The 7,512-nt window shown below is 51.9% G+C and overlaps 1 long non-coding RNA gene across 3 annotated transcripts; it reads right to left on the bottom strand.

Moving 5' to 3' along the window:
- Positions 1 to 902: 902 nt before the first annotated feature.
- LOC129623558 (uncharacterized) lies at positions 903 to 5,973 on the bottom strand. Of its 3 annotated transcripts, XR_008700591.1 has the most exons (5): positions 3,970 to 4,157; positions 3,439 to 3,613; positions 2,707 to 2,836; positions 1,971 to 2,059; positions 903 to 1,262 (listed from the first exon to the last, which is right to left on the bottom strand). It is a non-coding gene; the product is annotated as an uncharacterized LOC129623558 (long non-coding RNA). The 3 variants fall into 3 exon arrangements; XR_008700590.1 differs by lacking the exons at positions 1,971 to 2,059; positions 3,970 to 4,157 and adding an exon at positions 5,713 to 5,973 and having other exon boundaries at positions 906 to 1,262; XR_008700589.1 differs by lacking the exon at positions 1,971 to 2,059 and having other exon boundaries at positions 908 to 1,262; positions 3,970 to 4,150.
- Between the last annotated feature and the right edge of the window lie 1,539 nt (positions 5,974 to 7,512).

Raw genomic sequence — 7,512 nt, 5'->3', positions numbered from 1 at the left:
TGGGGAAACAGGTGAGTAAACACACCTTATACACAATGATGTAATTGCAGTCAGGAGGACATGAGTGGCATTGTGGGACCCCAGGAAGGGCCACCTGACCCAACCCAGGAAGAGAGGTCAAAGAGGCTTCCTGGAGAAGGTGGCCCTGGAATTTGTCTTGCATGATGAGGAGAAGAGGGTATCCATGCTAAGGGGACACAAGGAACCAAGACCCAAAGGGAAGACCCAGCACAACTCTGTCATCTCTTCTCAGGACTACTGTAGTACCTGCCTCCTAGCATGTCATGTCCCTCCTTTGCTGAAAATCCACTGATGGTTTTTTAGCTTACTCCAGATAAATCCCAGGGCTTCCCTTGGGGCTCAGTTGGTAAAGAATCTGCCTGTAATGTGGGAGACCTGGTTTCAATCCCTAGGTTGGGAAGATCCCCTGAAGAAGGGAAAGGCTACCCACTCCAGTATTCTGGCCTGGAGAATTCCATGGGCTGTATAGTCAATGGGGTCGCAAGGAGTGGGACACGACTGAGTGACTTTAACTTTCACTTTCAGATAAATCCCAAAGTCCTTGACACAAGCAAGACCTGATGTATCTGGCCTCAGTGATTCTCTGAATTTACCTGATCACTCTATTCCAACCACTGCTGTTTCTTGGAGAGCCCAAACATTGCTGGCTCAGGCCTCTGCACTGCCTGCTTCCAGTGCCTGGAGATTCCCACCTTCATTCTCCCCCCAGTCTCTGCCCAAATGTCACCAACTGGTGAGGCTGTCCTTGACCCCTGTATAAACTCTCAGTTACTCTCTGTCTTTACCTGGCTTTATTTTCTTCTGAGCTTATAAAGTCACCTGATTTTATACACATGCACATACACATGTATATGTATACATATATATTTATGTATATATCATAATGTGTGATATGATATATATGTATGATTTTTAACCTTTTTTTTTTGCCAGTGAGAATGGGAGTTTCAAGAGAATAGGGACTTTGTTCACTCTTGTGGTCCTAGTACTAGAACACCATCTAGAAGCATATGTTCAATAACTTCAAACAGTTTGGCATTGCTGGGAACAGAGCAAACTTGAGGAGGGAGGCAGGAGATGAGGCTTAGAACCAGTAGACTCCACCAACAGGCTGGGGGTGGGGGATGCCTTGGATGATGGCAAGGAGCTTGGATCTTTTCCTGGAGTCAGTCAGCCGGGCAAGATGAGTGGTTGAATTTATGCTGATGGATAGTCAGGTTGCTGGTTGGGATGGGCATGTCCTGGAAGGAGTGAGACTGGCAGTCAGTGTGGTCAAGTTACCCCAGTGCAGGTAAGGGGTAGTGGTGAAGGGTTGGTTGTAGGGGAGGGAGTCAGGGAGGAGCCAAGTCTGATGGTCAGGCTGCTGGTCTGGCCACTGAGGGGTGAAATGCCATTCACTGAGCTGGGGAATCCCAGAGGAATGATTCTGTTCTGGGGGTGTCAAGTCCAAGGGGCTCTCGGGCATCTTAGTCGGGGGTATCTGGGAAATTGGGGCCGGGGGATCTAAAGCTCAGGAGAGCATCCTGCCCTGGACAGTTTTGGGCTTGGAGCCCGGGGAGCATGACATCCTCATTGTCATCGCCACTCATGATCTTCACTGAGGTGGTGGCTTAGTCGCTAAGTTGTGCCCGACTCATGTGACCCCCTGAACTGTAGCTGGCCAGGCTCCTCTGATCCTGGGCCTCACCAGGCAAAAATACTGGAGTGGGTTGCCATTTCCTTTCCAGGGGATCTACCCAACCCAGGGACTGAACCTGTGTCTCCTGCACTGCAGGAGGATTCTTTACTGCTGAGCCACCTGGGATGCCCAGTCTTCATCTAAGCGAACTTTAATTAAGCACTTAGTAGGTAGCAGGCACTGTGCTCTTTATTGTTGACTCTTCCCTATAATCCAGTGGTGTGCTGATACAGGTCTCGCCACCAGTTCTCCAGAGAAAAAGCATACACACCCTGATTTGTAGAGTTTGCCAATTTCCCTGGTGTAAATACTCCAACTGTGGTTGATTTCAAGTGACCCATGATGTCATGGGATGTGGAACTGGAAGAGACAGGCAATAACACACCCCTATGTGGGATTTCCACCACAGATACAACAGACCCGGACCACCTTCAGGGCATTGATGATAGTAAAATGTAATTTTATAGGAACTGACAGATTTGGAGCATTTATTTCAATATCACAATATTTAATTGTAAGTTTACCTAATTTAATTTTTAACAAAGGCTGTTTTTAATGACCAGCCCACAAAGTTAATTCTTGAAAATTTAACAAGCAGTTCTTGGGAGCTTGTCTGAACCAATTTCAGTACACGGCTGCTACAATCCCATGACATAGCTGCTGTCATTGGGGAGGTGAAGTGAGGTCACCCAGCTGGTGAATGGGAGAACTGAGTATCCTTGAGCAAGTAACTTCCTGCCCTTGAGCCTCAGTTTCCTCATCTGTAAAATGGGGCCAATAAAATGTATCTCCCGGGGTGCTATGGAGATTTCATGAGTTAAAGCTTGTAAAGCACCTGGCATAAAGCAAATGCTTGACAAGTGGGACCCACTAGTGTGTTGTAGTTACTTTAGTAAAAATAATGAACATATATCCTCTCAGGGTGTTCATACTCTAGTAGGGGGGGAGGTGGGCAATGACAAGACCTATATGCATTCATGGGATTCTTTTCTGCAAAGGAAGGCTACCTGGAGGAGGTTGCATTTAAATTGACTCCAGCAGGATTGAGGACTCAGGATGGAGGGGTGTCCATGGGAGATAGAGGGAGGCATTCCTGGCTGACGGTCCGCACAGTGGAGGAGGGATGAGAGATGAGACCTAAGGCAACAAGAAGGTTGTGAATGCAGACATATCTTCTAAACTTTCCTCGGAGGGCTGTGGGGAGCCACAGCAGGTTGCTCAGAGGGCCCGACGGCCTCAGGTTGGTCTCAGGGATCGTCAGTGTGACTGCGGTGGGGAGGAGGCCCGGGAGTGGACAGCGGTGGAGGTGGCACAGGCCATGATGAGGAGACGTGGGGATGGGAGCCCACCCACCTGGGCTCCTTCGCTGTGCCTGGGTAGGGCTGGAGGGTGTCCAGACACACAGGTTCCCTTGACCCCTCCTCCCCCACAGCTACAGTGGTTGTGGGCTGGGGAGAGTAGCAGGTTTCCCTTCCTGAACGGCTATCATCCCCAGCCTGGCTCAGGCCAAGTCCAGCTTCAGCCCCAGTGGCTAATCCTGGTGACACTGGGTCCTGAGGCCGGGGTGGGGCAGCCGGGCAGCTGGCCTCAATTAGCCGGGGAGCCGGGTCTGGACAGTGTCATTAGGAGAAAACCAGAGCCTGGCCATAAACTCTAATGAATGCATTAATGGAAGGCTTGTGCGCCTCAAAGGGGAAAAAAAAAAAGCGGGTCTAAATAAAGTTATTAACACAGCCCACCTGTGTTCGGCTCTCGGCCTATATTGTTCAAATAGCCCATTAACTCCTGAAGCATCCAGTCTTGAAAGCAAGCCCTGCCTCTCTGAAGCAGGCGTTTAACTGCGTTCATATAATTCAATTAGATCCCGCAGTCGTGGTCCAAAGGCATTCTCTGGGCTTTCATCTCGGTAATGGTCTGCAGGCCGGAGTGGGGAACAGGGGGTTAAAAGGAGGGGCTTAGAACCTGCTTTTTGGCCCGATTCACCCCATCACCTGGAGGGGCCTCCAAATGAGTTTCCTGGGGCAGAAAGCTTTCCCCATGCGCCCGGGCTCGGATGGCCTTCTGTGCCTGGAATTCCAACCCGCATCCATCCTGGGCATCCTCTGTCCAGCATCCAGGCCCCGTGGTCCCCGTTCGGCCCCACCCCCCTCATCCAGTGGTCCAACAGTCCAAAGACCCTGACTCCACTCAGCCGACCCTATTAATAAAGAGTTAAGAAAATTCATTAGGAAGTGGGTCTTTTATAGATTCCGTTAAAGCCTTCTTCCTACCTCTGTCACTGAAAAAGGATAAAAATCCTTTTATCACTCTACAACTTGTTAATGTTCCACCCCAGGAGCACTTCATCTGTAATAAACATCTTCACAAAATATGCACCCCCAGGGAGGAGCCGTTAATTTCCTCAAGGCCTCACACATGTGAGGTTTTATGGCCTGCAGGTGCTTCATGAGATTGCGTGGACTTCTAATAAACGTCCACTAAACCGCAGGTAGCCTGGGAGAGAGATGGGCCCATGCACCTGTCCACAGAGAGCCTCCATACAGCCGTACCTCCTGGGCCGGCCCTGGCACCGCCAGCTCCTGAGTTCGCCCTGCCCCTCGGACGCCGGCAGGTAAGTTCCCATGGCCCTGGACTCCATCCGAGCCGCTCCCAGAGCCTGGTGCCCCTTGACCCTGGGGAGGACTCCACTCCGGAAACCCGTGTCCTTTGGCAGTCATGGCAGACACACAAAGACGCATTCTCTGGTTGATTTCTTGTTCGCTGTGGGGGCAGTTGCCCCCATTAGGATCTGCCGTGGAAGTGTGTTTATCAATAAATTTGACTTCCCATTTTCTTAATAACAAATGGAGAGAAAAGAGCTGCTCGCCTCTCTCAAGTGCGATTCGTAGGAAGTGTGTTTCGCATATCTTCAGGGCAATTTTGGGGATGTTAAAAATAATTGCTAGAAAACTACATGGCAGCTCCGTCACTAGCCAAGAAAAAAAAGATTACTTAAGGAGTAGTTTTCATCAGCGTTCCAAGAAATAATTAGAAGTTTGCATTTAATAAATATGTCTCTGGTCTCCGGGGTTCTTTCCAAGTCATGATCACCAAATTAATCGCGAGGTGTGTGCTGGCTTATGGGCAGATATGAGGCCCTGTGGCTGAGGCAGCTGGCGATGCGGCCAGTGGCTCTTTCTTAACTTCGACGTGAGTCTGGAAGGTCACATAGGAGTCTATACTCCTGGGGGGATCACAGAGGGCTGGGGGAGGGGGCAGGCAGATGGGGGATCTGATAGATCTGCAGCCCCTTTCAGGACAAGGTGCCTCGGAGGACCCAAGGCGGGGTGACGCACTGGTCTCCAAGTCAGAGAGTACACGTTGCTTCTGGACGCTTAACCAGTGGCATTTCTGGGATGCTTCCATGATGGTGTGGTAGGGACATGCCCCCAGGTCTGTCCATATGGCTTGGGGCATGTTGGCCCGGCTCAGGGAAGCCACCCATGCCAGGGAGAGGGAATGTGAGATTCAGCTGAGGCACCATGCTGGGGTCACAGAAGCTTCTGGAAAGAGGAGATAGCCCTCCTCTTTCTGCAAGCCCCGAGGAGAAACATTGAATTCAGCTGCGCTCGTAGGTCCCTCCTTTTCAGCCAGGGGACCGGGGAAGTAGAGCTGGGCCTGAGCCAGCTGAGCCTTGGGATGGGCACTTTTCTGGTCTGGGAAGACACTGATGATGATCCCACCACTGGGCACAGTACCCGTGATAATACAGGTTCTGAGCTGTCACTATGGGCCAGGGCCAAGCGTGCAGAGGTGAGTCAGGGGTGAGTTTATCTCTGGGGCCTTAACTACCCCTTTGTATGCGAGGAAGCTCAGGTTTAAGCAATGAGCTTACTGACCTGAAGTCGCCCAATGGACCAGAGCGTTTGGGACTAAAAGCAGAGAATCCTACCAAGATCACCTGCAGGCACCCTCCCGTCAAACCTTAAAGGGAAGCGTAGGCTCCCCCTGTTTCCAGACAAGCCGAGACTCACCTGGCAGCCGGGAACCTGGCAGGGCTCTGACCTCCGCCTCCTTTCCCTGGACGTGGCTGCCCCCACCCCCACCTCTCTCTGTGCCGAAAAGAGAGCGGGTTGTTCACCCCCTGCCCCGACCCCTGCCGGTTCGCCTGGCCCGGCCCAGCAGAAGCCATAGGAGGGCCAGGGAGCCTGGAGTGGCTTCAGAGGCCACGATGGACATGATGAAAGGCCCGGAGCACGGGACCTAGCCGAAAGGTTAGAGGAAGCGGGATTATTCCTCCCGGGGAGCGGAAGGCCCAGGGGGCAGGGGCCCCGGTTAATGGCGAGCACCAGATGCTGACCAGCTGTTCTCTGTCTCCCTGGAGGCCCAGCAGAGCCAGATAGGGCTTCTACAGCAGGAGAGAATTAGGGGGGATAGGAGGAAGAACTGGCTGAAGGGGGTGGTCAGGCTCTGAGGAGCTGTAAGGAACAGGACAGCAGCTCCAAACAGCTCGTGGGGGCCAGAGAGAACTTGGAAAGTTAACCCCAAGGACTCTCCTCCTCCATGACACGTTTGAATGAACCCATCACCCTCTCCCAGCCCTGCCTGTGGATCTGACGCTCCACTCTTCCAGCAGGCCCAGCGTCTGGGCTCTCAAGCTTTAAGTAGGAGCCCCTGAAGCTGCCCCTCCAAGCTTGCTGAACAGTCAGGGTTCTGGGGCATCCCATGTCTCAGCCCACCCAGGCTGAGGACAGCCGGTCTCAGAAGGTGAAACCTTTAGCCGCCAAAGGCACCCCCCCCAAACATCATGATGCCCCCCCCCCCACCCTAAACCGTAGCTCATGAAAATAAACTGTCAAAGTACAAAACTGTTCAGTAAGGGTTAGGAAGGCCTGTAATGTCCCAGTTCTTCCCACAATGAACACTTTGGTGTTTTAAAACAATTCGGCTGAAACCTCTAGGTGTCTTGTGTTCAGCTGGTGCCCTAAGCACAGGCTCTGTCTGCTCACAGGGTGACCCAGCCTGGCGCTTCCTCCCTTGGACCAAGGCTACTGACCCTGGAGAGCTGGGGACAGGAGAGACCCTGGAAAGCCACGCTCAGGGCTGAGCTGAGCCAGTCAGCTTCCTTCCTTCCTGCAAACCTCACCCCAACCTGCAACCCACGATACGGAAACCTGGGTGCAGCGAGAGGATGGGACAGGTCTCTGGGGTCACAGCCACACGATGGAGGCCAAGCCTTGTTCTAGCCCAATGCAAAGCACTGTTTTCTTGATGGCTTTGGTTCTGCTTCTGGGCGGAAAACTAGGATGTCCCTGCTCAGGTTCCTCGACCCCTTCTAGAGCCCTGGGCCGGGGTTGTGGGATTAAATATAGGACTCTCCATCCGACTGGAATTTCAGATAACAGGGGATAATTTTCCAGTGTAAGTTTGTCCAGTACAATATTTGGGACACACTTATACTGAAAAAAAGCTATTCCTTATTTACCTGAAATTCCAATTAAATCCTGCATCCTGTATTTTATTTGTTAAAATCTGGCAATTCTACCCAAGGCCCCCTTCCCCAGTTGGGGCTGCTGTTCCCTTCTGGGGAGAATCTTCTAGGCTCTTCTCTGTCAGCAGGGCCCTGGGCTGGAGGCACCGGTCTTACCATTTGGAGACGCCAGAAGCCATAATTATTCCTTTACTGTTGCGAAGAACAGCAAATGCATTTTCTTGCGATATTTTTCTTCCGGTATTTGCTTCTGGAGGAGGCTTGGAGGGCTCCCTCTCAAGGGGAATTATTTATTGGGAAACGGGGCGGTCCTGAGTTTGTCGCTAGTGGAGGGTATGGCAGC

The sequence above is a fragment of the Bubalus kerabau genome, chromosome 11 (assembly GCF_029407905.1).
Source record: "Bubalus kerabau isolate K-KA32 ecotype Philippines breed swamp buffalo chromosome 11, PCC_UOA_SB_1v2, whole genome shotgun sequence".
Taxonomy (NCBI): domain Eukaryota; kingdom Metazoa; phylum Chordata; class Mammalia; order Artiodactyla; family Bovidae; genus Bubalus; species Bubalus kerabau.
The sequence above is the reverse complement of the archived record's forward strand: the minus strand, read 5'-3'. Positions and strand labels throughout refer to the sequence as shown.